Here is a 27,781-nt window from a genome sequence, read left to right on the forward strand (position 1 = left end):
AATGTTTATGAATTTCATACTGCTTTGTCGATGATTTAAATATGATTTTCTGGTGGTGCCTTGAACAGTTCCTCAAATTGCCAAATGGGATCATGACTGAAAAAGTGGTCTACTCCTGCCTTAAGGTATCTTAAATACAGTGATTTTTGCTAACATAGTTTTCCAGTAGACTTAAGACAAAGGTTAAAACAAATGGAAAAATCAAGATGTTTTGACAAAAACAAGGTAAAGGAGGAATCCGGTGAGTTTTTAGATAGCAAATGTCCAAGAAGAGAGAGATGCACAAGGTATGTCTCTTGTGTATGAACAACATTAAGTCCAATCAATATGTATTTCTTTCCCATAGTCCAAAGCAGTTAAACAAGAGGTGCTATTAATTAACCATTTGTGGTATTGTGTGTGGGTGGGAGGGTGGATGGCATTCATAGCAAGTGAGAAAAATAGTTAATGTCCCTTCATCTGGGAACATTTCTCTTTCTTCTCCCTGATAGATAGTGTGTTGTCTTTGTGTGAAGTCCCCCTCACAAGTTTCTCCCTTCTGTGTGCTTCTGTACTCTCTAGGCAGGAGTACAGACACTGTGCATTTCTGCTGCACTCTGGATGGCTCGGCTGGGGCTGAGCTGCTCCTAGCAATGCTCTGCAGCTGACCCCTGACTTAGTTGGAACCGTATCCTTGATTGTGAGTGTGGGTGCTGTGGAGTTGTCTGAGAGTCCCCTCTGGTTCGAGTAGGAATGTTTTGGCATGCAAATTCCTTTGCTATTAAAACTTGTTTTATTGCAATTCATTATATTCTCCAATATGCAGAAAAAATCTTCTTCCAATATATTCACAATAAATGTGCATATAATAATAACAAGAATAATAATAAGAAGTGTGAAGATAAGGTAAGAATAAAGTTGAATGAATTAAAAGAGTAAACATTACATAGTACATATAATTTTTGTTAACAGAAATTTTTCAATTAGAATGAAGAAGAAAACAATGTTTCACAGTGGGATAGATCACATTCTTTTTACGAGAGTGGATAATAGGTTTCCACTTTGCTCCAAAGCTATCCTTACATTTATTTTCCTTTGTTCTTATTTGCAGGTAGAGCTAGCATTAGAGGGCCATTGGATTTTTTATGTTCCACTTCAGAGGTTGGAAAATAAAACTATTGCTGGAGCTGGGTCTCTATTCTCGGGGTGCCTTATCTGCTTCCCGTAGCTGGCACAGAAAGATCTGTATCAGCTGCTTCTCTGGGGTTGCAAAAGCACCCCTGGAAAGGGGGTTTATTGGGTGTTTTGGGGATCAGGGAGAGGTAGAGACTGATGCTGCCAAGATACAATGTATCCCATGGTGACCAAGCTTTGTTCCTTCCCCTCCCAGGTCCTGCAGTTACCCGAAATCGGGTATCTAAAATCTGGCATTGGGCACTGGGAGGAAACATTTCCCTCTCTGATCTCCTTACCCTGAATAGGATGCAAATAAACTGCTGAATTCCAAGGGTTTTAGGCATCCTCATCAGCTTGTGCCCTGAATTACGACATGTAACTGTCTGTGCTAGATCCCAGATTTTATCATACCAGTCTTCACAGAGGATAGCTTTGGAGAGGTCTAGGTCTTTCCATACACTCTCCTAGCGGCAGCAAGCATGTAAGAACCTGAGAAAATCCTTCCACAAGTAGCGGGTTCCACCAATTGCATTGTAGAAACAGGATTTACTGCTAATGCACAGAGACTTCATTGCTTCCCAGGGAAACCCCCAAAGTGAAGGTCCCCTTACACAAGTTCTGCTGACCTGTTTCCTTTGAGCCCATTTCGGCTTGCCCCAGAAGTGCGAATATGACAGCGCGCAAGTGACAGTGGCCACTCGTGCAACGGAACTAGTCGGTGTCCTGTACCAGGCATGAGGCATAGCTAGCTTTGCAACTCTAAGGTCCTAAGTTATTCTGTGAATTTGTCACCCAAGGTGTTGAACTAGATCTATCTACTATTTGATATTTTGCTAGTGCTGGATAGTGTATCTGATATTTTGCTAGTGCTGGATAGTGTACCACTTGGCCAAAGCTTTGAGGTATTGTTTGTCTAGGGCAGGCTCTTCTTACGATATCTGAAGCCAAGCATAATATATTTGTTCTTAATGAAAACGAGGGGGAAACAGTTGTCTGTTTTGACAGCAAGGATATTTTACTCTTTTATAAACAGTTCTCTTCACAAACAGCCTCACTTTTTTTCTCATGGAGCTATGGTGCTGAAAGTCATTGGTATCCATCACTCTAGGATTAAGAGAGATGAGCAAGAAGGGCTTAAAAAGTACATGTCAAAAATAATGATCTAGGACTTGCGGTTATGAATGACAAGGATCTAAAAGAAATGGTGCCTGTCCAATTCTGAAAAATGGATGGGAGTACTTGCAGCCCAATCTTGCACACGCTTACACAGAAAGAAGTTCTATTGGACTAAGAGGCACTTGCTTTCATTTTCTAGGTTGACAAGTATTGAAAATGTTGCAGAAGAGGATCCCTTCGATATTTTAAATGCTTCTTTGGCTTCAACAACGATAGTTGTTTTTTCCTGTTCCTTGCTGCAAGTGCCAAATGCAGGCGACGGTAGCTTCAAAGAGAGAAACAAGACCAGTCCAGGGGTCAGGCCATAGAATTGCTTGTGCCAAGCTGCCAGGTCAGGCAGGCGTGTTCAAGAGGCTGGTTCAGGGAGATAGCCAAAGGTCAAGGCATCTGTTCATTTTGAAAAGTCATGGCAAGCACTGGAAAGAAGCACCATTGTCTGCAACAAAGAGCAGGCTCTGGCTGAGCTAATTTACAGCCGGTTGTAAATCAGCACAGCTGGCTAGTTAGGTCAGCAGTTGCTTTTAAGGGAGGCCCCATACTCTGCCTCTTGTCTGGTCTTGTACTGCCTGCATGTGATGCTCTTCCTTTCCACACCACGAATCCTTCTGGCTCTGCCTCCTGCCTTGGGGAGCTCCAGGAACAGCCCAGAAGGGCCCAGGCTGCTCTTCGAAGGGAAGGCTGCCTGCAGCAGCCTCAGCGTCATTGTCTGGATCTGGATGGAGCCCACTGGTTGCCTTTCCCCCTGTTCTTCTGATGAATCTTCATCCAGGTAGGGCATGGCATTCCTAGTAATAATGCAGCCTTCTGTGGTCAACTGAGATAACGAGAAATATATCCACATTAAATCAGTTAAATAGATTCTTTGACATTTTCTTATTTAAAAACATTATTCATTTGATATAAATAGGTATCCTGTTTATATTTAAGGTTCATTTCAAAGTAGGTGCACATTTGTGTGTATTTAAAAATCTGCACATGACTTACAGTGCAATTCTATGCTTATTTTCTTGGAAGAAAGCCCAACTCTATTCAGTAATAGATATTCATTCCCATCCAAATATGTATTAGGGTCCACTGTGTCCAACTGATGTCCTCTCTGAGTTGGTGCAGCTCATGGATGTTGATAAGGTATTTGAAAAGATCCATGCAGGCATTTCTGGAGTGGATCCTTGTCCCTTCTGGCTGATAAAACCCATCAGGGACACAACACAGAACCAATGAGAGCCAGCGTGGCGTAGTGGCTAAGAGCAAGGGACTGGGACTCAGATGATCTGGGTTCGAGTCCCTGCTCAGCCATGGCGCCAACTGAGTGACTTAGGGCCAGTCACAGCCTCTCAGCCCAATCTGCCTCACAGGGTTGTTGTTGTGGGGATAAGATGGAGGAGGAGAATGATGTAAGCTGCCTTGAGCCCTTCTTAGGAAAAAGGCAGGATATAAATAAAAAAATATGGCCTGAGAAACATGTGGCTGCACCTGGGCTGTACCTTGGCCAGCCTGAGCATGTTCACCACCAGATGGATCTGGCCAAGGCTAGCTGCCTGATAAGGGATCATCCAAGATGTGACTACAGTTACAGTTTAAGATTCTTCCACAATTAATTATGTGCAAAACATACTAATCTGGTCTAGTTTGATGAGAGCAGGTGTGATTTTTGGTACACACACACACCACCCAATATAAGCTTAGGAAATCTCCTAAGAATAAAACCTTGATACAGACATGGCTGCAGAAGATGCTGTATGCCTTCTAGGAGTCTGTCAGCTGCTGTTTCTTTGAGGGGTTCCTGACAGCAGAAGAGATGTCAGCACTGGACTATGTACCTATCTTGCCTTTATAATCCCTTTTTTATACTCTGCTAATAAAGCCCTTTAACCTTCATCACATTGTGTGCTTCTCACCTCTGAATCCCAAAAGGAACCACTGCCAGTTGTAGAACAAGTGGCTCCTCAAACTAGAGGGTCGGTGTTGGAGAACAGCAACAAGAGGGAAGGCCTTCTTAGTGGCAGCTCTCTGACTATGGAATTTTCTCCCCATGAGGCCTGTCTGGTGTCAAGTCTGCTATCCTTTCAGCACCAGGTTAGGACAACCCTCTATACCAAGGCATTGAAAGGAGTCCTAGGATATTTACAAGGGGCTTGATGGGGGTCCAAGTGCCTCTTGGAGATAATCTCGCAACACCATTGCATGGTTTCACTAAAATAAAGGCTTCATAGCTCGTAGATCTTCTTAAGGAGATGGAGACTGGGATCGAATGGCTAAGGAGTTAGTGCCTAGAGCTTCCTTAAACCCATTCCAAGTAGCTAAGAAAAATGGGCCAAGCATGTAAAAGCATCACTCTGTACCCCATAAACATTTTTTCATGTTACTCTTAAATGTAGACTGACCATTGAGTCAGCACAGGGACCCACAACACACTCCAGTTAGTTGGTGTTTATGAACCGAGCATGCAGAGAGATCACTGGACCAGAAACACTCCTTGGGTGACCCATAAAATTGCCACGGGGGCTGTGGGAGGGGAATTATGTTGGGAAATTAGCACTCCTCCATCTGCATGTGCTACAAGTGATTTGCCATCCAAGTGAGCAAAACAAAACAAACAAACAGAGATATACAAACATGGACCTCCTACAGAATGTATAATTTTGTCCCTGAGAACTATTATGACCTAATCTCAACCTTAAATTAAAAAGCCATGCATTCTTAGGGTCATAGAATCAACTTTCCCCAGAGTAAATAAATGGCAGGAAAACAAGTGAAACATTTGGTTGAAATGCAAACATCTTAAGAATAAAGCTTGAAAAACAGGAAACTGGGTGAGAATGTCAGGTTTTATCTGTCAGTTTCCCTGTGTATAAAGTATCAGGAAGAAAGGGTGTTGCAACTTCGTAAACTCTTTTGTGAGAGGGACCCAAGAAAAAGTCAACATAAACCAAAGCCTTGATTTACTTAGAAGGACACTGAAATCTTTCTCTCTGACTAAGTGCTGGAAGAAAATAGGGATTTTGTGTGAGAGATTATACAGTCTTGACTCCAAATAAGCAACTCTGATGTAAAGCAGAAAGGAAGTTCACCTTTGTCCTAAAGCGCAGGCCAGCAGGACAAGCTGGAAGTCACAATTCTTTGCTTGACAAGCATTGATCTAGGCCTGAGAGAGCAACGCTTGCTGTGCATGTTGCAAACCCACTGGGACTGTAGTCCTATGCACACTTGTCTGGGGGTGAGTCTCATTTAATTCAGTGGGGTTTACTTTTGAGTAAATACAGGTAGGATTGAACTGTTACAGTGCCCTGGTCAAGCTACCTTAATATTTGGAGATGCTCATCAATAAAATATTCAGTTTACCAACTCGGTAAACCGTTTCTTCTGCTCTGCATTTAACAGAAGTGTGACATGCAGTGACCGATCTAGGGAAGCTTTTCCCAGAATGAAGATAGCTTGATGGGGGGGGGGGGCTTGTTGCATAATTTGTGCGTGCCAGACTGATAAAGACAGTGTTAGTGTCATCCCTGTTGGTATTTAACAGACCGTCATGTTCAGAGAAAAGGATTTGAATCCACTCTTGTGTGAGCAGACACCTGCCAGTACAATGAGATCTCCTCTTGATCTCTTCCCCCCACCCACAGGTTGCAGTCACCTATGCTCCTTCTCCCAAATCTGTTCTGAAGGATCCCTCAGCTCTCTGGAAAATAAATCTGGGGGGAGGCGGGTGCAAGAGAGTTTGCAAGAAGGAGAGGAAGCTGTTCCACCAACAGCTTCCATTTGCTGATGGATGGCCAGGATTGGATACAACCCAGTAAAAACAAGTCTGATGAAATTAACTCCGATCCAGGAAAGATGGATTTATTAGCTTTTAAGGGGCCACAAGACATTTTGTTTGTTGTTTTAAAAAGTTGGCCAGACTTCTCAATATGAATTAACATTTAAGCTTTACAGTAGCTTGAAAGCTGAATTCAATATGTGTGGTTGTACACAAATGGTTCCACATATATTTGGATGCCTAGAATCAACATGGCCCTGTTGTGTCCTACAAAAAAAAAAAAAAAAAAAAAAAAGAGAGAGAGCTGGATGTTGTTGGTTTTAAGGTGTGCTGCAAATTTTCAGAAGATGATGTTCTGATAAACCTGAGAATTTTTTTTTAGAGCTCCCACTGAACTGTTGAAGAATCTCAGGGGCCCCTGGAAAATAGTTGGTGAACTGCTTTCTTCCTTTCTTGTCCTGCAAATAAAACATTTTCAGTCAAAACTGTGGATCTAGTTTCACTGTTATTTAATAAGATCTCATTTTTAGAATAAAGTTATAGGTTTAACTCTTACTTCCAACTTCCTCCAGTTTTCCTCTCTTTGCCCATTGCTTTATTCCTTCCTCCATACTATGAAATAAAAACAACATTGTTCCATTCAGTCTTGACTGAACTGAAATTTCACCAAGGAAAATGTTCAGAGAAATTTTGCCGAAGTTTAATTACCAGTCCCAGTGCTGAAAATGTTTGGTAAAATGGCTCTATCTTTTCCCCTTGTAAATAGGGTAGAGAATTCTGTGAGGCTGTCCTTCTTCAGCCACTGTGGGACAGGCATGGGAAGAAAAATAGCATTTTCTGACAAATTAAACTGGAAAGACTGCTGTTGCTTCCAAACTTCATTTCATGTTTCTACATATATCTATAGTCATTGGAACAAAATGTAGGTGTCAAGGCTATTTGCTTGGCAATTGCTAACATTTTCCATTTACAGATGGTCTGTGATGTTTAAAATATCAGGGCTAACTTCACAGCTTGTATTTATCAATTATACTCTCTTCTTGCCCTTTTTATATAGCTGGGACCTGTTAGCACACCAATGATCCTGTGAGTTAGGCCAGACTGACCTAGTAAGGCTTGCAGGATGCTTGCTTCATAGCAAAAGTCATGTGAACATGGGGCTCCCAACTCCAGGTTTAGCATTCACAGCTGCTGTGATGGGGTGGCCAGAGGCAGGCTATTAAAGTGAATGCTAATTCAAAATTGGAATTAATTCAGTAAAAATAGCTGTGTTTGCCTAGCAGTTACTTTTAACTGCATATTTTGCAAGCATTTAAATAAGATAGAATTGGCATATTGTTCATTTCTCTTCCAGTGATCATGAGTCTCTCTTCCACAAAATTCTCAGGAGTGGCATACGAGAATGAAAAGGGATTATGTATCAATAAGCATTTCAGTTATTAAAATATGTAAAACAAGCTGCAGCGACAGTTAATAACATAGCTGCACACAAAGATCTTTTGAAATAAGGATGTTTTAGTATGGGACTGGAATACCATGATGAAAGCACATCCTAGTTAGAATGTTCCAATGATGAAGTCACACAAAAGACCTCATTCTGATAGTCACCTGCCCCACTACAGAAACCTGTAAGAAAGATCCAATAACATCATGCTTTCTCTACATTCTGTCAGCTAATATAAAGATTGCTAATCAATGCAAATATGTCCAGATAGGTCACCTAGGGTTCCACACATTAAAAAAGTAGCTATGCTACTAGAAATAGCATGCCACTTCACATATATAGCCCTATATATGCTTATTAGAAGCAAGCTCTGTTGAAGAAAGTGGTACTCATTCCCAATAGGTGTCTATAAGATTGCAGCCCTAATCAATTTCATGGAGTACAAAGATCTATATAAAAAGTTGTTTTATTTTGTTTGCAAAATTTGGACACTGAGCATTTGGGCAACAGCAGATGATGGCAAGAGGAGTAGAAATGAATTGTAAAAGAAGAGTAGCCTACAGTCCTACTGGAGTGTCTTTCTTTCCTTGTAATAAATTTTGTGGATACCATGCACCGGGACTGCATGCCCTGCTACTGTCCCCTAACTGGCACTGCATGCCCTGTCCCTGTCCCCCGACCTTTTCCAGCCATGCCCTCATGTTGTTCATGTTAGCGGAAGATCCAAAAGGCCAAAACCAGCCAAACATGCAGATTATCTCTATGAACTGGAATCCTGTGCTGACAAGATTTCAGCTCATGTTAATCATCTACATGTGTTCATCAGGCTTCATTTCCATACAAACAACTGCAGTGCTTGAACGGCATGGGGTGGGGCAAGCAGAGGAAAAGACAGTGGGGTGAGCATCTGGCCCCACGCAGTGTAGGGAGAAGGATTCCTGCCCAGGGTTCAGCAAAGCATAGCCAAGGATGGAGGTTGCAGATTCCAAGAATGGGAGAGAGGCAGGCAAATTAGACCTCAGGCCTGCTCCCCAAGAGCAGCAGTGTCTATTGTGGGCAGGACTCTAAAAGAGAGAAAGAGGGAGCTAGCGCACTACTCTGTCTGTTCCAGCTGGTCGGCTTGCCCTCATGGCCGTCTCCCACCAGCTACCCTGTGTGGGAAAGAGCCCAGTGATTTTTTCAAAATGTTAATATTGTGTCCATTGTGACTTTATTATTTGAGTATTACTAGCTAGCCACTTTCATAGAATTAGTATGTGAAATATAAAACCTATCACATCTATTTTTATTTATTGCAAATAAAGGATGGTATTTTTAGTAGCCTTGTAACTACAAGTTTTCTTTTTAAAGATCTTCTCCATCGCAAGCAGGACACCAACACATGCTAAGTGCAAGAAATGCAGAGTTGACATTCTTAGGATTTCAGCTAAGATAGTTCTGTACAACAAAGCTATAAAACTGAACACTTCTCATGCAAAAGAAAAGAAAAGACAAGTCTATACTCTGTAAAACGTCCAACAGCAAATAGCTATGCTCTTTGCTTGTGTTTCTCAGATGAAAGCTACCTATTGTTTTAAGCAGAACAGTGACTTCAGTTTGTCGTAACTCCTGCCACTAAATCAAAGTTACAGTGATAAGAAACCACGACTTTCATTTGACAAAACACTTAACTGCTTTCTAATCTTTTACCAGTTTAATTAGATTTGAAGCACATGTTAGGCATGTGCCTGCGTGCTTTCTTGAATTAGGCTCTCTCTGAAATGGCTATATAAACAAAGAGTGAGAAAGCTTCTAACTTCCATAGAAGTGTTTCTCATAAACTAAAAATAAGAAAGCAAGGGAGAATAATTGTGGTACCAAGGTAAGGGCCTCAACGTTTAATACCATGTTGACATTTGTTAGAGAACCTTGAAGATTGAAAATAAGCAGCACAGGGATTTTATTTTCACCTTAAGAAACAGACACATTTGTTGGAATTGTAGATTGTTTTCAACTTGCCAATATCTGAGGAAGAAACAAACGGATCAGATCTGTTCTGACAGTGACCAGAAAGCATGATAGCAGAGAGTGGAAATGTTTATAGAAGGAGAATGAATCTCAGGTGACAAATTGATATGGGGATAGAGGTTATTTTGCTCTACAAAAAGAGCATAAACAAGCCAAGGCATCCTACATTAGCAACAAAAACATTCTTCGGCCTGTTACTGAAATTATTCTCATTGTAAATGTGGTTTATCCTTTCTTTAGAAACTGTAGAGAACTTTGGATGCCCAGTGTTAAACAGTGTTTAGGATGGTTAAAAGCTGGGTAAGATTTGAGGTGGATAAGAAAAGCCTTTTTTTTTTTTTTTTTGGCTTTTGGATATAACTCTGATCTCACAACAAATCCCAGAAGGAAGGAAACAGAAGCTATAGATATTCTGTAACTATGCTACAGTGCTAATTCTATCAGTGGTTGAACATTTTTGTCAACAAAATATTTTTGCCTCATAAGATACTATTAAATTTCCACTATTTCTTTGCATAGGTGCCTTCTTTGTACAGATGGACACAGCCAAGAATGCTCTTTAACAGTGAACAATACTCATCCCATACTGTTTCATTGTTTATAACTGCTTTCTTCTTTGTAGAAGAGCTCATGTGACCACAACCAGTGCAGATTAGTATTTCTTTTGAGACCCAAACTCCTCAAATGATGCCACAAAATCAGTAGAGGTTCTTCCCTATTTTATGCTTAGCAACAAAATTTTACAGTCTTCTAGAATTATTTAGAGTATGTTAATATATGTGTTTTCTAATTTGCGGAATGTGACATTCTTAACCCTGTATGTCCAAAAGCTTTATATGGATATTCCAGCCACCAGATACCATGGTGTTACCTTATTTGCCTCAAATCCCATTGGAACATTGGAACTTTCCCATGTCAGTTTGATGGTGCTGATGATGATCAACTACTTTTAGAGCACTATAGAAAGTTATTAATTTTTTGGGGGGTGGGGGGGGTGATCTACAACACTTTTGTCCAGTAATTAACTATTTGACAGATGGAGAAATCTGGTGATTTGGATCTTGTCTGGCTCCATTGTTTAAGAACGCTACTGGGAAGCTGGAGTGTGTCCAGAGGAAGACAGCTACGAGGTCTGGAAACTAAGTCCACTAAGGAACAGCTGAAAGAGCACCTGTGTCCTACTTGTGGCCTTCATACAGGCATGCTGGACTACATAGGCTGTTGATCTTTTGCAGCAGAACTCTTTTTATGATCTTAACCTGAATGGCCAATTGTCAGGATTACCCTAATTCCTGCATTGATTAGGGATGTTAAACAAGAAGACCTCTATTGTTTCTTCCAACTCTGTTATTCTATGCATATTCCCTTCTGTCCCAACTAGCCATTTAAATGGAGCATGTAAAGAAGATGTACTGCAAAAATAAATATGGTGAGGTCCATTTTGGAAGATCTATAGGGAAAACATCTTCATACAACTGATGTGTTAATGTCTCAGCTGTATGAAAGCACAGTGTGCAACTAGCTTATTTGATTTGGCTTGTGAACTACCTTAATTTAAGTGTAGTGCTTGGCAAATGAATTTGTATGACACACTAAAAACATGCTCTGATGCAAGACATCTATCATTTGCTTTATATTTTGAGGAAAAGTAAACTTGGAAATTAATGACATCATTGCTGTGATTCCTAATCTTGACACAATGTACTCTGAGTGTTTGACAGAACAATCAGTAATTTTCTAAAGAAAATCCTTTGAAGGCAAGAGAAAGAAGGGGAAAAATTTAATCTCTAGTGATTAACATGAAACATAATGGAAGGAATAGCTTTTCAAAGTTTACATTCCTGGATCTAATAATGAACACATCATTAGCTGTATTCTTATTCCGGTAATGTTGTTATTAGTCATGTTGGTTAGCATTTTTTAATTTGACTTGTCAACTGTCCTTGAGCAGAGTCATTTTGGGTAGTTTGGGAGCGATTATGGAACAGTGAGAAGAAAGCCTCAGAATCTTGCTTGTCAATAAAATGGCTTGTACCTGCCCCAACCGAGACTCACACTGAGGACGGCTTCTGCTGTGGTAACTGAGACAAGTGCTTGTCCAGTTTTGATGTGCGAGTTCCAGTTTGCTCAATCTGTTCAACCTGAGGACATAGACATGTTACTTGCAGCAATTCAACCCATGTGTCTGTTCTGGCTGAGAGGATCTTGCAGAGGATAGCAGTCTGACTGGAACACTTCTTTTGAAACAGGTGTATGTTCCAATCTTCCTCAGAAGAGCAATTATAAGGCATTTGCTAAAGAAGCCTTGACTGGATCACACCACCCTAAATAACTAATGCCCAATCTCCAATTTTACTTTTGGAAGTAAGAAACTATACAAATTATTTCCAATAATTACTTTCCAATTTCCAGTCTTAGATCTTACTTGTTAAAGTCTTATGAGAAGACTAGTACACTTTTTATTGGAACAGTACAATTTCATAATTCAAAACCCAATAAGACCTACTTGCAGCTAGGAAGAAACCAACTTAAGTACCAGCATGTGTATAAATTGAACCACCACAATCTTGAAAGCTTGCATAAAATCTGATAATCCATAACAAGACTGTGCATGGCAGTTAGAGTGTTGGACTGGGAACCTGGGAGATCCAGGCTGTACTCCTCATTCAGTGAACATCTGGATAAAGGTGATCAAACTAAGGCTGAATCCAGACATTCAGATATAAATTAGGTCCCACTGGTAAATAGATATGCTGTAGCTCTCTGTAATGAGCTCAAAGATCTGGGGATCCCAAAGAAAGTGATATGCAAGGTCCAAGTTTGCTTACAAGGGGTTTTTTATTGTGTTAATCCTTGTAAGCATACAGTGTAAGCATGCACTCAATAGCAATACAGTATATCCCCGTGAAGTCGCGGTTCAGTGTTCATGGCCTCAGTCTTTTGCAGAATTTTCCTTGGAACTGAACTAATATTGTTCGCTGAAATCCCCGCAATTTCACAGAAACCGCTGACTGGCTGCTGCCCTGTGACGCATCTCCGGTGTTCACTGTGTGTTCTCCGTTTTGTTCTTCTTGAAGCCCTAAGATGCCACGCAAATGCCCTGCACCTTCTATGGCTTCTGGCAATGAACCTAAGCACCAGAAGAAGTTTGAAACATTCCAGGAGAAAGTTGAACTACTGGATTTGCTCCAGGAACTAAAACGTTATGCTGCAGTAGTGCCCCATTATGGCATCAATGAAAGTACTGTACACTACATAAAGAAGAATGAGGCAGTGACATATTTAGGGTTTAAACTATAAATTAGGCATTTTTTACCACATTCAAAATTTGCGGTTTTTCACAATTCATGGGTGCTCTAGGAATGCAATGCCCGCGAATTTTGGGGGACTACTGCATTCTATCGCTGAGGCTCCCTTCAGCTGGAAAGGATGTACAGCAAAGCCTGCCGGCATTCACAAGAAGTCCAAACAAGTCAACTGCCCAGCATATATACCTTTCTGTTGTTTACAGCCAAAGCATGTGCTATTAAAGCTGTGTGTGCTTTAAAGTTACATGGAGACTAACAATACTACCTGGTGAGATATTTCTTCACAACTTTCCAACCATCATAAGCGAGTTCTAGTATGCCTGAAAAAGAGAGCCTGTGCAACGTAACACAGCATATGCCAGAATACAAGCTTGTTAGCATGCCTGAGGAGCAAGTGCCTGCTCCTTATTTCTCACAATGCTACATGCCTGTCCTTTCTCCTTCTCTGCCAAGAGGCCCCAAAAACCAGGCCAGGCAAGGCACTGCCAACCTGGAATTGGGGGTGCATCCTGTCCTGGGTTTGCACTCCTTCTGAAGGACCAAGTGTACAGCTTGGGCCCAGCATTGCTTCAGGAAGGCTAAGAAGCTACCTTGGCCAGGGACACCTTTGCCTAGCTTTGGCTGGGGCAGTGGCTGTGAGTGTGTCAGCATGACAATAATGTGCTTCACATGAGCCAGCCTTTGAAAAGTTTTCAGAAAGTGCAGGTAATAAAAAATGCAGCAGCCAGACCATTGCCTGGTGTGTACTTAACTGGCCTTGTACTGCACTGCACTGTTTCCAACTTGTTTCCAAATCAAGGTGCTGGGCCTGGCTCATAAAGCCTAAGCAACCCGGGGCCAGGAAATCCAAAGGGCGGTCTGTTCCCATAGGAACCTGCCTATAATTTGAGAACTTTATCAGAGACTCTGTTGAGATCTTGAACACAGGGTCTTTTCCGTTGGAGTTCCTTGGCTGCCAAGGGAGGTTGGGCTGGCTCTATTCTTTTAATCATTTAGGCAGGCAGAAAAATCTCTATTGTTTCACTAAGTCTTTGGCATTTAAGGATTGTGCCTGGACAGTTTATAAAGAATGAGAGTGCTGGGGTTTCTTTGCTTGCTTTTTTGCCTTTATGTTGCTATGACTTTGCACAACTAATGGACAGAGGCAAGAGGCAGGTAAACTAGGCCCATATTTTATGTAACGAGGCTTCGGCAAGGGGCGGCATAGAAATATTTTAATAAATAAATAAAATAAATAAATAACCCATTACAAGGAAAATGGTATGCAGTGAGATCCACAAACTGTATATAAATGGTGTAATGCAGGTGTCCCTAAAGGACCCCATTCTGCATCTTTGTAATGGCTGGTTCAACCTGGACCCACACACAAGCCATAATTTACAGCTTTGGTTTGGTCAGCCACCTTCTCCAGAGAGACAGTATGTTACTGTCATTCCTCAAAGGGATGGAGGGGAAGGAGATGGAGGTTGGATCTGAGGTTCCCCATCTCTGGTGTGCAGGCTACAAAGACCCCTAACAAGAGTAGACTGTGGATATAAACACTGGGAAGGATTTGCCAGCCACTGGGTGCCTCCAAAAGAAAAAGCAAAAGGCCCCAGGTGACTGTGTTTAGTCTAGTGTGCTGTCACATATACTTAGCATAGCTACAGCATGGAAGATTTAGTGTGTGTGCTCACAGGTATAACACCAGCTATTTACAATGCCATCATCATGTCGAAATGGAATATTTTAGATGTCTACTTTAGAAACACAGTCTAGAGGTTGGAGAACTAAATGCCTTTTAGTTTAGTGTGGTTTACTCCTTACTATATGTTATGCAAGTGTATAAGAGCCTTCGACACAGGATTAACCATTGAGACTATTTTGCATTGGGATCTGTATTTCCAATGGAACAGAATCATCTTTTGGGATCAATATTCCAGCTGGCACTTTACTGGGGGGAATATTCCAGCTGGCATTCCTCCTAGTAAAACAGGGGGTGATTTTTGTAAGTGAAGAAGAAATTACTCATCAATGACAAACCACTTAGCGTGGTTATACATTGTTGTTGTTGTTAGTTGCAAAGTTGCATCCTACCCATCGTGACCCCATGGACAACATTCCTCCAGGCTTGCCTAGAAAACCAAAACTATGAGCTTGCTATGGACATTTTGTTTGATCTCTCCTCCCCACTCCCAAGTTTTTTGAAAAGTAAAGCAATGATAAGCACAACAAAGACTGTGTCGTTAAATTAATCTATGTTTCCTGGTTTTGTTCTTTCTGGGGACTGGAGGTGTGTCAAGGCTGACATAAATCATCATAAAGATTGGCTATATTGACACAGTGTGCAAGGGAACTGCATATTTTCCAACCTGAAGACCATAAAACAATAGCTGTGAGAAAGGCACAACTTTGTTTAACTACAGAATTATAGCACAGATTATCACCAGATCGCTGAAGTACATCCTGTAAGTGCTTTCCCTATCTAAATGACTACAAAGAATGGAAGATAGTGGCATCTGATTTTCCTTACTTAAGTATTGCTTACTGTAGACAATAATGCCAGTGGCCAGAATAAAACTGAACTGATGGGTTGTCATGCTGTTTCTTTGACTAATTACAAGGCAGTGGTGTTACTTCTTGTTTGCCATGGCTGCAGTTTTATGGGAAGTTAATGCATTTTCCATTGTTTGTTTTGATACTCCACAATTTTGTAATTCAAACGCCTGTCTATAGCCAGGAAGAAACTCAGCTAATAGCCACCTGTCTGAACAGAACTGAGCACAAGAACAAAACATTCTTTCTTTTTTTAACTTTGTGCGAGAATAATGGTTTTTCACAGACTGAAATCTTGCATAAAATATTAACTGGTTGGTATAATAAAGGATGTCATCTCTCAATTTCTATACTTCTGTAAACAGAGTAGGAGCATGTCAAGGAAGAAGGAGATCTATCAACTGTTTGCTAAGTGAATACTTGATAAAGATGAATAAGGCATGGTTTTTATTGCATCAAGTGATCTTTATTTAGCTAGGAAATCCAAAAAAGGGAGGTGAGGGGGACTGTTTTGTTCATGGCAATCAAGGATTGTGTGGACTTAGAAGTCTTATGCAGTAGCAAACTCTTGTGAAGAAAGGACATGCACCTGGCAGAATGGCCAGGCTGATTTAATTACTATTTCTCATGTGCCCAAGAGGTTCAAGAATGAAATTCAATAATCACCATGCATGCTTTTCTGTTCCCTGCTGGATAATGACACATTGCAGAGCTCAAAGAGATTTCATGCATGATATGACATTTGCCGCTGCAGACTTTGTAAAACTATGCACACTAGTTAATATGGAGCTGGGCATGCTTAAATGGCATATTAATGGAATTAAGGTGGTCTAACTGTTTCTGAATTGTGACCAGAGCCTTGAATATGAAACAGAGAAATTGTATTCTTGACTTGGTCCAACTGGTATAAAATATCAACGGAGAAGTTCACCCAGTAAAACACTTTCTGTTAACATTGCCAATGAATTAAAGTTAATTTTAAAAGTTCACAAAGGATGCTATGATGTTGTTGTTGTTGTTTGGGATGATGCTTTTAGATGAGACTTTTATTGTGAAATTGCCCTGCCTCATTCATGGAATTTTAGGCTGGGGGTAGGTCAGAGAGTGTCCTCTTCCATTTGCAATCCTTCTGTACTTTCCCATGACTACTTCTTCCTTCTTCTCTCCCTCTGCCTCTGCCTCTGCCTCTCTCTCACACACAGATGTTCCACTAAGACATGGAAGACAGAATAGTTCCACAGTATATTTTGATTGGTACTGCTAAAAGCTGTCTGCCTGGAAATATCCACAAAAGCAGTGTCCAATATTTTGATGCTGATCAAACATCTGCATCCGCAATGACACAACACTGATGAAAGCATTATCTGAAAGAAGGCTTCAATTTTCCCAGGTACAAAAACTCCTTTGCTTCACGTGCTCATAAAATGACTGCCTCCACCACACACACTGCCTGTCCTGGTAACAAAAGAGCTATCCGGAGGAAAGATTTGTGGACTGTGTGCACTGATAAATAATTTATTGTGTGCAGGGGAGGTGGGGGGAGATACGTTGTGTGCTTGGCTCTTAAATGCTCTTTTTTCTCCAAAGTGCAGCCCTTTGCACCTACAGAACCAAACATTTCTGGAATACAGTTTGGGGTCTGCTACTAGCCACACTTGTTCTGTAACTGAAAATCCATTCATTATTTTCATATTATTACATTATTCATAGGACTCTTTCAGATCCCTTTAATATGAATCTCTGGAAGCAAAGATGGTTACCTGTGAACTCTTCTGCTTTCAGAAATAACTACTTTGAAGTAATTCTTAGCAACCTTGTGGTTTCACAAGTCTAGATGATTATAATTTGCTGCTTATCCAGCCATTGCATTAAATTATTTCACTGAGAACCTTTTGTACTTAATTTCTTCTCTGTGTAAGAATTGAAGTGGCAATGAATGGTGACAGTTTTATTATTTTATCACACTTTTAGTGGCCACCACATTTTTAAATTTTTCCTATGGAATATTATTATATTCTTGGAATGCTAGGTGTTTTTCCTTTTACTAGCATATATAATTCAGAGAAAAAGCACATTTGGCCCATAACAGGAGCCTTGGAGGATTAGTTCAGTCTGCCATAGTGAATACTTCCCCTTCACTTGCCCTTTCATTCGGCAAAATATAGCAGATACATAATAAACAGACAGTTCACCTGAAATAACCCTCTTAGGTGTTATTCTTAGAAATGGAAGCTTGCATTCCCTGGTGAAAACTAGTGCATTATTTGTCATTAACCCTGAAGTTACTCTGAGGCATGGCTCAGTTGTGTTGGATTGCCAGGGTCCAACTCAGGAATTTACGGGATATTGATTGATGCATTTTCACTGGTATATTTGCTTAACATCAGAAAAAGTTTTCTATTATTTAAGATGTTTTTATGTTTCCATGAATGCAGAAGTTTTCTCTTGCCATCATCTTAAGCATATCAGCAGAAGATCCTTTTTGCCGTTAACAGCTGACATTACAGTAATGCTTTGAGTGTATGTAAAATTAAAATGGCCCTTTCTTGCTTTCCTGGCTGGTTGCCTGTATATACTGACTCACTTTTAATAACTATTACTCATACTAGCATTATAAATACAACATGGTTCCGGGAGACAGACAGATTCCTTTCTCTCTCTCTCTCTCTCTCTCTCTCTCCCCTTCTTTCTGACTTGCCTTTCATTGGCAGAGCAATCTGAAGAATTCATAAACCCTTGTTGTGTGGTGTCTCAACAAGCCTGCAGAAGAAAAAGTTTAGCAGCAATTAGTGGCATAATTTGTCTTACATGAGAAGGAAAGCATTCACATTTGCCTCGCAGAACAAGTTAGTTTCTCAGAAGAATGCTGCTGGGTTATCTTTTAAAGTAATCCTTCTTTGAACTTGTCTAAATAAATAATATAGATAGTGAGGCTAAAACTAGACATTAAAGCAGGCGAGGGTTTGGTGCCAAAAACAGCACTCTGGCCGTCTCTTCCCTTTCTGCCCTTCCAATGCACAATGCATAACATCACAACGCTCTGGATTTCCCTGCCCTCTTCCACTTTACAGATTGCTGCTTGCAGTGAGTGAGAAATCCAGAGCCAGATGATGTCACATCTGACAGTGTTATTAAAAAAACAGAGAGAGGGGAGGAGCCATAGATACGAAGCTGTGATGTTAACCACATGTCTAGCCCTGCCCTGATACAATTTTAGCAAAAGCATATTGGGCTGTATTTATGAGCTAATTTTCCAAGCACCACGATCCTTTGGTGTCCTGTGACCCAATGAAACATCAAAAAAGTTGTGCGTGAATGATGCTCACAACTGCATCTCATGTTAAAGTTCTCCCATTTATTTCAATGAGTCTATTCTAAGTCGAACAAACATGGGCTACAACCCTTAGGCGGCCATCCTATGTATCCCAGGGCCATATTATTTTTGGATCTCTTTCCAAGGGTGGAGAGAGAGCTCTGACCTTGGAAGAGAAAATCTGACCTTGGAAACCCCCTGCTAGTCATGATCAAAGCTTCTGCAGCTTTTGTTGTCCCAATGCTAAGCCCCAACCCTAGTAGAGGCGAAAAGGAGGGATTCCATAGATGTGCTGGGATGAGGTTCCATAGATATATGTCTAGATGTACACTTACCCAACAGCTGCTGCATATAATTTCCCTTCCGCTGCAAGCAGTGGGAGGGAACTTGTAACAGTATGTCTGTATTTTAAAAGAAAAGCATACAAAATAAAGAAAAATGCCATTCCTTTTCTTTCACCTTGCCAGTGGGAGCTTGGCAGGAGTTTGGAGAAGTTTCTTTTGCCTTTGAATCTCCTATCATCCTCCAGCAGGATGTGTCTGTTAAAAAAAAGTATTTTTGATTCCTCCAAAGCTCTTTATTTGAATGCACTTATAGTATGCTAGTATGCAATGTAATAGCTCAGCCTATGTAGAAAACTGGTGTGCGGATATTTTGAGGAAGAAATCCTTGCTTTGAGGAACAATGTTTAGAATCTGTCATATTATCTCAGACTGCATAAAATCATCATAATATCAGAAAATAAATCTGGCATGAAAGCAAGCCAGAAGGGAGAACCCAGTCAATAGCCTGTGTGATTCAGGATGACTAACCTGACTTTGTTGCCTGAGATATGCCTGAGAGTTCATACAGGGTACCACAGCAAATACAAGTACCACTGAGATTGGCATGCTACTTTTTTTAATTTATGCTATTACATTGTAAGCCGTCCTGAGGCTTTTTTGCAATTAGGACGGCATATAAATATTTTAAATAAATAAATAAATATTGATTCTAGTTTGACAGGAGCATAGTTGAAATAAAATACTGGGTTTGGTCATACAACCTCCTTTTTGTGTGTTATATAATACCCACCCATGCACTGATTGGGTTTGCAGGATCACTAGGACAAGAAGCCACAGTAGCGTCTTTTCTCTGCCCAGTGCATGTTGGTTGTACGCTGTTCGATTTGCCTAATTGCAGTGTGTGGGTTGCCATATTGTCCAAACCCAGCTAGGTGCATGGCAGGGGTGGCTTCTAAACTACCCCAGAACCTTGGCTTGTAGTAGGGTTCTGTGGGGGGAGGGGGGTTGGAAGCTTCCCCTGCCACACACTTTACAAGGTTCACACAACATGGCAACCCACACACTGCGAGAGTAAGGAGGCAAATCAAGCAGCACATGACTGGAACACACAGAGCAGGGAAGAGAAACCAGTACTGCTTCTTTTCCTGGTGACCCTGCAAAATCAGCTACTGAAAGGCTGTAGGACAAAGCACTCAGATCAGCCTCAGCAGGGAACTGAATAAATACGTTGGGTGAACAGCTTTCAAATAGTCTTGTATTGTCTTACTTTCCTCCCTTTGCTTATATCTTATCCTTTTGTCTGCTGCCCTGCATAGACTCACATTCTCTTAATAGGGACTGCTACCCTGATCTGTATTCATGTGGGCTTAGTAAAAAGTCCCTCATACATGATTTAGAATCCCAAGTAGGAACTGCTGGCTATGATTTGAGACTGCCAGATTTTGTGTGTATGTGTGTGTGTGAGGGGGTAGGGAGGGAGAGGGTACTCATGTGCATTGGACCTTGGTTAAAAGGATTTTGAGCTGCCCTCTGTTTTGGCTTCTCCACGGCTGGGGGAGCTGATCGGGGCTATTTAATAACAGAGAGCATGACAGAACAGAACCAATTGCAACATAAGGATTTCAGAACGGTAAACAGTGTTTCCTTAAGAAAAAGTTCCCTGTGCTTCTCCTAATGTTTATGAAAGTTGTACTATAAGTACAAAACTGAACAGCTATTTTAACTGAAAGGGATGGGGCATGGAGGAAATGCTCATCAATGGAAGCAATGTCTCTAATGAAGGGAATTAATGTAGAATCCCTTTTCTGACTTTTCAGGTTGCACGCTGTTGCTTCCCAAACAGCATTCGTACACAAGAGAGATACTCCAATAGGCTTGTGGGTCCCACATGATTTACAGAGATACAGAGCAGACAGCAGAGGGGTGAATCCTAAGGTAGGGACCAAAACAACAGGCCAGTGAGGACTGGGCAGATTTAGTGGTCAGAAACGGTTGACTTAACTGTTATAGAAGGGGAATAAAGAACTGGGAGGGGAGGGTGAATGTTGGGGAATGGAGGAAACCTGAGCACCAGGCATTGCATTCTGCCACTTCTTACACAGAAGGAAGGAAGGGGCAAGGGGGATTTTCATTTGCACATGTTTGGTATTTATCCAGATTGTCCATAGCCTTTACTAGAGCTAAATTATTCAACACAGTTATGAAACAGACCATATTTTCACAGTCTTATTCAAACCTGGAGGCTGCAGTTTTTCTCATCAGTTCTGAAAGCAGGATGTTTCCTTTTATGGGTCCATGCCATGCCGTTTCTACCTGCTCAGACATGAACTTCATGGAACTGAATACCTTGCTCAGGGCTTTTAGAGGGATGGCACCGAGCCTTGGGAAGGGAGTGCCATAGGCAGACGCCGACCCTTCAGAGCTCACTCTCTGCACTTTTCAAGGGCAACACCACCCCATCTCTTATCTCTTGCTTTTTAATACCTTCATGATGATTGCTAGATTTAATAGTGTAATTTTACATAGGCAGAAAGAATACCCTGACTGTTGGGGATAAGTTTTTATACCCGTTACAAGATTTTGTGTTTGTGAGCAGGGCTTTGTGAGGCCCCTTTCTGAAATGTGCATCAGATAGGCAAGGCCAGGCCAGGCCAGGCTCCTGGGAGTCTGTTCACCTTGCCATTATGTAGAATCCATCATTTCTGCCGACTGTGCATCCTCAGTCCACAGCAGGGCTATAAAAGGATCAACAAAGTGTCACCCTGGGTACAATAGGTCTTGTGAAGAATATGCTAATACAGCAAATACAAGCAAATAGGAATCCTGGAGAAGCTTTGAAACTGCTGTTGATACTCAAGCTCGGAGTTACCTGTTGTTTTTGTTGCTGTTGCTATCAAGGCACATGTACCTTAACAGGGGCAATAAATAAATAAAAAATCAGCAGGTGAAGTTTTTCCTGGCATAAAGATGGGAAAAGCTTCACCTACTGAATGTCTGCATGCTGCAAGGGTAGGAATGTGTGGCTCTCCAGAGGTTGTAGGACTGCAGCTTTCAGCCTTAGCCATGATTGCCAGTGGTAAGAACATGCTGGAAGTTTTCATCCAGCAGCATCCCCCGTTTTCATAATACTAGAACCTGGAGACGGGCTGTCATCCCATAAAACTTATTAGTGGGAGCTTCAGAACAGATAAGAGGAAGCACTTCTTCACACTTAAACTATGATTCACATGGGGATGGCCACCAATTTGGATGGCTTTTAAAAGGGGGGAGGGAAATTCACAGAAGAGAAGGCTATCAAGGGCTTCTAGTCCTGATGGCCATAAGCTACCACAAGTTCAGATGCAATATATCTACATATACCAGTTGCTGGGGGAGTTGGGTGGGAGAGAGCTGTTTCATTCAGACCCGGTTTGTTTGGTTTCTTGGGGACAGCTGATTGGCCCCTTCGTGAACAAAATGCTATCCTAGGTGAGCCCATAATCTGATTTGGCATGGCTCTTCTTAGAACTGCATCTTCCAGTCCTTCTGTTAAAATCACAGGTGCCCTGCCAAGGGAAGAGAAATGGCAATCCTACTTACTGATATGACAGGCTTCAAGGGATTAATCAAAAAGCGAAACACAAAAAATAGCAACATGCATTGCCTTGTAAAATACCTTCTCTGAGAGGGCTTTTCCACACTCCAACTTGCCAGAGCCCTTGTTAAAAAGAGCAGCTGCACCTCAGGAGTCTGTCATGTGTTTTCTGTCCTTCCTTTTACTCACTCTTCATTAGTAAAAATATTTGGCTTTCAAAGGGAACTTTTGTTTCTCAAGAGCAAATCTGCTCCTTCTGCATATCCTCTACCTGCAGTCGGGGTGCTTGGCTGTCTGGCAAGACACTGAGTTCCACAGCAACCCTGCTTTGACGTTACAATCGAAGGATTAAAGTTTTGGTTGTGTAATTAAGTGGAAGGGGCAGATGAACCCTTAAGCAAATATCATGTTTTGATACAAATGTCAAATTATCACTTGATAAATGACAAGAAAGAAAAAGTAAAGAAAATAAAGAATACAGAAGCAGAATTGTTGCAGAACAAAAGGGCTTTGGCACACTTTTCCAAGCTGTATCAGCTGCAACGAAAGAAAGCCATTGTTTGTTCTTGATTGTTTATTATTCTCTAGGGACCCAATTGGGCTGCAGCACATCCTAAATACTGGATCACATTTTCTTTCGTGGAGTTGTGTGATGGATGAGTAGAGGGAATACAAAGGAACCATCCAAAGGCCTGGCAGATGATCCTCCAACAAGATTAGAGTTGATAGCAGAACAGTGTGGGGTGTAAGAAATGGGGACTCCTCAATTCAGCTGCTAAGAAGTTGCTGGACAGGAACCTGCTCTATAATAGTACCCCTCTTTCTGCTAACACTGCTATGCAGAAGCCAGCCTTTCTCTCTGGAAACACACCATCTACATTTCATCTGTCCATCTCTGTGGGTTCATTAACCTGTTTGGATGACCCAGGACTGCACACAGCATTCTAAATCAGTCTCTTCATGTCTTCCACCACCATTTGTAGCCACCCAATAAGGCTCTGGCACTCTCTTGTAGGTCAAAGTGTCTCCGAAGCTCACAAAGGGTTTTGTGGCACCTTAAAACAGGACAAGTTTATTTTATTTATGCTTTTACCAATTAGAATCATTTCACTGAATCCATGACTGCCACCTCCAGTTGAGAAAGCTGAATCTGGAGCTTTACGTTCCCAGGCCCCAACTGTTTAAATGTCCCTGTTTGCACTTGGTTGATCTGTATATATTTATGTGTTCCATGAAAGAACAGGCCACAACAAATCTGCTAAGACTTGTTAGTCACAAGACCCTTGGTATTTTGTTTTGATTTTCTGTAATGGACAAACGCAGCTATCTCTCTATAACTTCCTTCAAATGTCACTGCTGTTCCTTTACCTACATATATCTTGCACTCACACACCCTGCTACTGGTGGCTACAATTCTGTACCAAGTATCTGCAGGCTCAGAGGTTTGTAATATGAACAAGGTACTTTCCTTTAAATCACCCCTGAGTTTAAGTTAGAGTGGAGCAGTGAAAGATCCACAGGTTCCTAAGCCACAAAATATTCTGAACTGGAGAAAGTTGAAAGAGTGGTGTTCCAAAGCTCAATTAAACTGTTCTTGCCTTTTGAGGATGGCTCTCCCGCAAAATTTGGTTAGCTGCTCCCTTCCTTTCCTTTCTTTCAGTCAGCTTCCACATATATTCCACAAGCTCTGTGTCTTCTGTATCACTGATGTGATTTTAAGAATCACACACAATCAGAATGTGGGAATACAAGTCTGGCACTCAAAGCAGAAGACAGATCTTGCAAATGATAAAGTGGATCTTTCTGTTCCCATCCTTTCCCACTGCCTGCCTCAACTAAAAGGCTGTTCTAATCTGTGGCTTCATGACCCTCTCAGCCCCGCAAAGCAGATCTTCTTTCATTCATTGTTGCTTCTTTTGCTGTTTCTTTAAAGTGTCCTCCTGCCATTCTGTGCCTGCCACTCTCCATAAGATAACAAACTTGATCTTCCCTGCACTCTTTCTAACTCAATACTTCACTTAATCCCATCACCCCAAAAGTATTCCTTTCCATTCCAGAAAAGAAAGTAGGTGGGGAACAGTCTCCAGGCAACATGCAAATGACTAGACCCTGAAAGAGCTGCCAGCAAGTCCTGTGTACACCCCATGAAACAGGGAGATTAATCTCCATAAAACTACCTCCCCAGGAACCAGAGACGTTGATGAAAAATCTGTTCAGATGCTAGTATGCAGTCACACCGACCTCTCCTCCTTTTTGCTGCTCCTGAGCTGAAGGGGACCTTCAGAGTCACACTGTAGCCACATTATTGCAAGGCCTAGATAAGATCAAGGCTTTCATGTTTATAAATATATGCATTGTTCAGTAAGGGGAGGTGATATGGGTAACTCATATCATGTAGTTTGCCTATTCATTTTATTTACTTAATTTTATCCTGGTCTTCTTTAAAGAAATATATACCCTCCCTTTTATTTTCACAATATTCCTGTGAGTTAGGCTCAGCTGAGAGACAGTAATCGAGCCAAGATCACTCAGGAAGTGCCTGGCTATTTATCTATGGGAGTAGTAATTTTATGTCACATTTAGGGCATGTGTGCATGGGGTTTTCTTTGAAACAAACTATGTTAAGAACATAAGAAGAGCCTGGGACCAAAGACCAATAATGTTCAGTTTTTTTACACACACAGTGATTGACCAGAAACCTGTGTGAAGCTCACAAGCAGGATATGCTCCTCATTGCACCAGCTTGCTCATGTCCCTCAGCACACTGCCTCTGATATGGCACAGAATATATAAACATTGTGACTAGTAGCTGCTGATAGCCTTCTCCTCCATGAATTTGTCAAATGCCCTTTAAAGTTGCCCAGGTTGGAGACCATCACTACATCACATCATGGTAAATTCTCTAGTTTAACGCTGTGCTTGCGAATCATTCAATATCTTCAATCCTTCATCCATGGCTTTTCTGAGACCCTGTGAGACCCTGTGGATGTGGTTCCCTCCCACAGATGAGACAGAGCTAGGGCAAACATTGTCTATTTGATCTGAGGCATGACTTGCTCAGTCCTACAACTTTCCTTCTGCTGTGGGAATTTCTTGTTTGGTACCAAAAAACAAACTTAAAAGCAGGAAAGACTCCCACCATGGACAGGAATTTCATTATTCCTTCTGAGTTGCTGCATAGTTGCTGCAATAAAGACAATTTAGTATTATTATTACATTTCTATACTGCCCATAGCAGAAACTCTCTGGGAGGTTCACAACAGTTAAATCACCCATCCAGAGTTCAACCAGGCTTAACCTTGCTTAGCTTCCAGTGGTGTAACAGCTACCTGGTCAGACAGCAATGTGGTGCTGGTGCTTGCACTGCTTACACACAAATGTCATGAGGAAGAAACTGTTGAGAATACTTCAGCTCAGCTCAGTAATTACATCACTGTGGAGCTTGCAATAATGGTCTATGAGGTAAAATTCTGACCCGAATATTGTCCTACATGTTCAAATCTCGACATTTCACATGACCCCATGAAGTTATATGGCTGTCATGTTCTGCCAAATTGTAACCCTCTGGGAATGTATGCTTGTGGTTTATTAAATTCTGGCTTTCCTGGGAGAGGAATATGTTTACTAAATCAGGCCCTACAGGATTAAATAAAGGCCTAACCTAATTCCAATTAAAGATTGCTTAATTATTTCCACAGATCTTGAGAAAGCCACTTTCCTTGAGGCATAAATGAAGGGCAGATTTTGAATTTTGTAAGCTAGGAGAATCAGAAGGATCCTACCTACCTACCTTTATAAAGATTTATAATGGATACATATTTAGCAGTGTAGGACTATGATAGCCACATAATGGGGTAAAGCCGTTAGCCTATATGTCACGGAAGCTTTGAGACTCAGCCCATGGGCAGAAAATTAGGGACGGGAGGACTATAAGACAGTGTTCACAAAGTACAGTACAGGACTTTAAATGTTATTTAAATGTAAAGTGATAAAAACTCGAGCATCAATTGGTACATTGCCAAGTGGGAACAAAAGCAGATGTTTTATCAATGTTTCTGTCATCTTCCTATTGACCTTCCCTGTAATGAATGTTCAAAATACTTAAAGTAACAAGGACAAGCATAGTACTATAACAATGCCAGTTTGTCGGTTTGTTTGGAAGGAGAGGAGAAGCAAGTTCCATCTCATCTAAGAACCTGTTTGTAGAATTCCCAAGAACTGCCTTTCATGTAAACCAATTTGCATTGAAAGTAAGAATATAGCAGTGCAGAAGTTTATGTAATATAATGATGATTCAGGATACTGTATTTCAGATGTTTACACGGATGACTGGTTTTACAAGCAAGCAAGGGCTGTGGCATTCTGTCTCAGCATGTGCTACCCAACCCACAGGAATGAGTAACCAATATGGCAGTACACTCCTATAAGGTCAAACATCTCTGAACTAAGTTTATATTATGCAAAATATATAGTAGTGCTTAGGAACCTCTTATTAGGCGTCAGAAACTGGCATGAATGGTCCCTTCCCAAGGCCCATATTTCAGTAGGGACCACTGCTGACTCAGAGTGCCCAGGCCCTGATCCTTATTCTTGCTGCCTTCTTACCATCAGCTTGTCCATCAGCTTGTGAACCAGGACAACCAAGGAGAAAGAGAAATCCCACTAGCCTGGCCCTCTCCTTCTGGGTAGTGGAGCAGATTAGGTCCAGAGAAAGCAAGCAAGCAAATGGGCTGTACTAACACTGGGTAGTACTAGCTGGCAATGACACTGTCATAATGATAGGCCTGCCCAGGCAGGGAAAACATATTGCCCAAAGGGCCTCCAAAGCTGGAGCTAACTGTGCGGCCATGGTTGATTATGGTATACAAATGTGTTATTTATTTATTTGACATGATATCCCTCTAAAAGTACCTCAAAGGCTGTCACAAAGCGGAAGGTCAAGATCTCATCTTGCTGATGCCCGAGTGTAGGATACGGAATAATCAATTCAAGTTGTCGCAACCCAGGTTCAGGCTAGTTATCAGGAAAAGCTTCTTCACTGTCAGAGCAATACAACAGTGGAACCAGCTGCCTAGAGAGGTGGTGGCCTCTCCATTCAAAGAGAAACTGGACAGCCATCTAGGTGGGATGGTGTAACATGGTGTCCTGCGACAGCAGGGGGTTGGACTTGATAGCCTTCATGGCCCCTTCCAACTCTACTATTCTATCATTCTATTTATTTATTTAAA

Source organism: Varanus komodoensis, unplaced genomic scaffold, assembly GCF_004798865.1.
Source record: "Varanus komodoensis strain SLA01 unplaced genomic scaffold, ASM479886v1 scaffold5, whole genome shotgun sequence".
In the NCBI taxonomy this organism is placed as follows: Eukaryota; Metazoa; Chordata; class Lepidosauria; order Squamata; family Varanidae; genus Varanus; species Varanus komodoensis.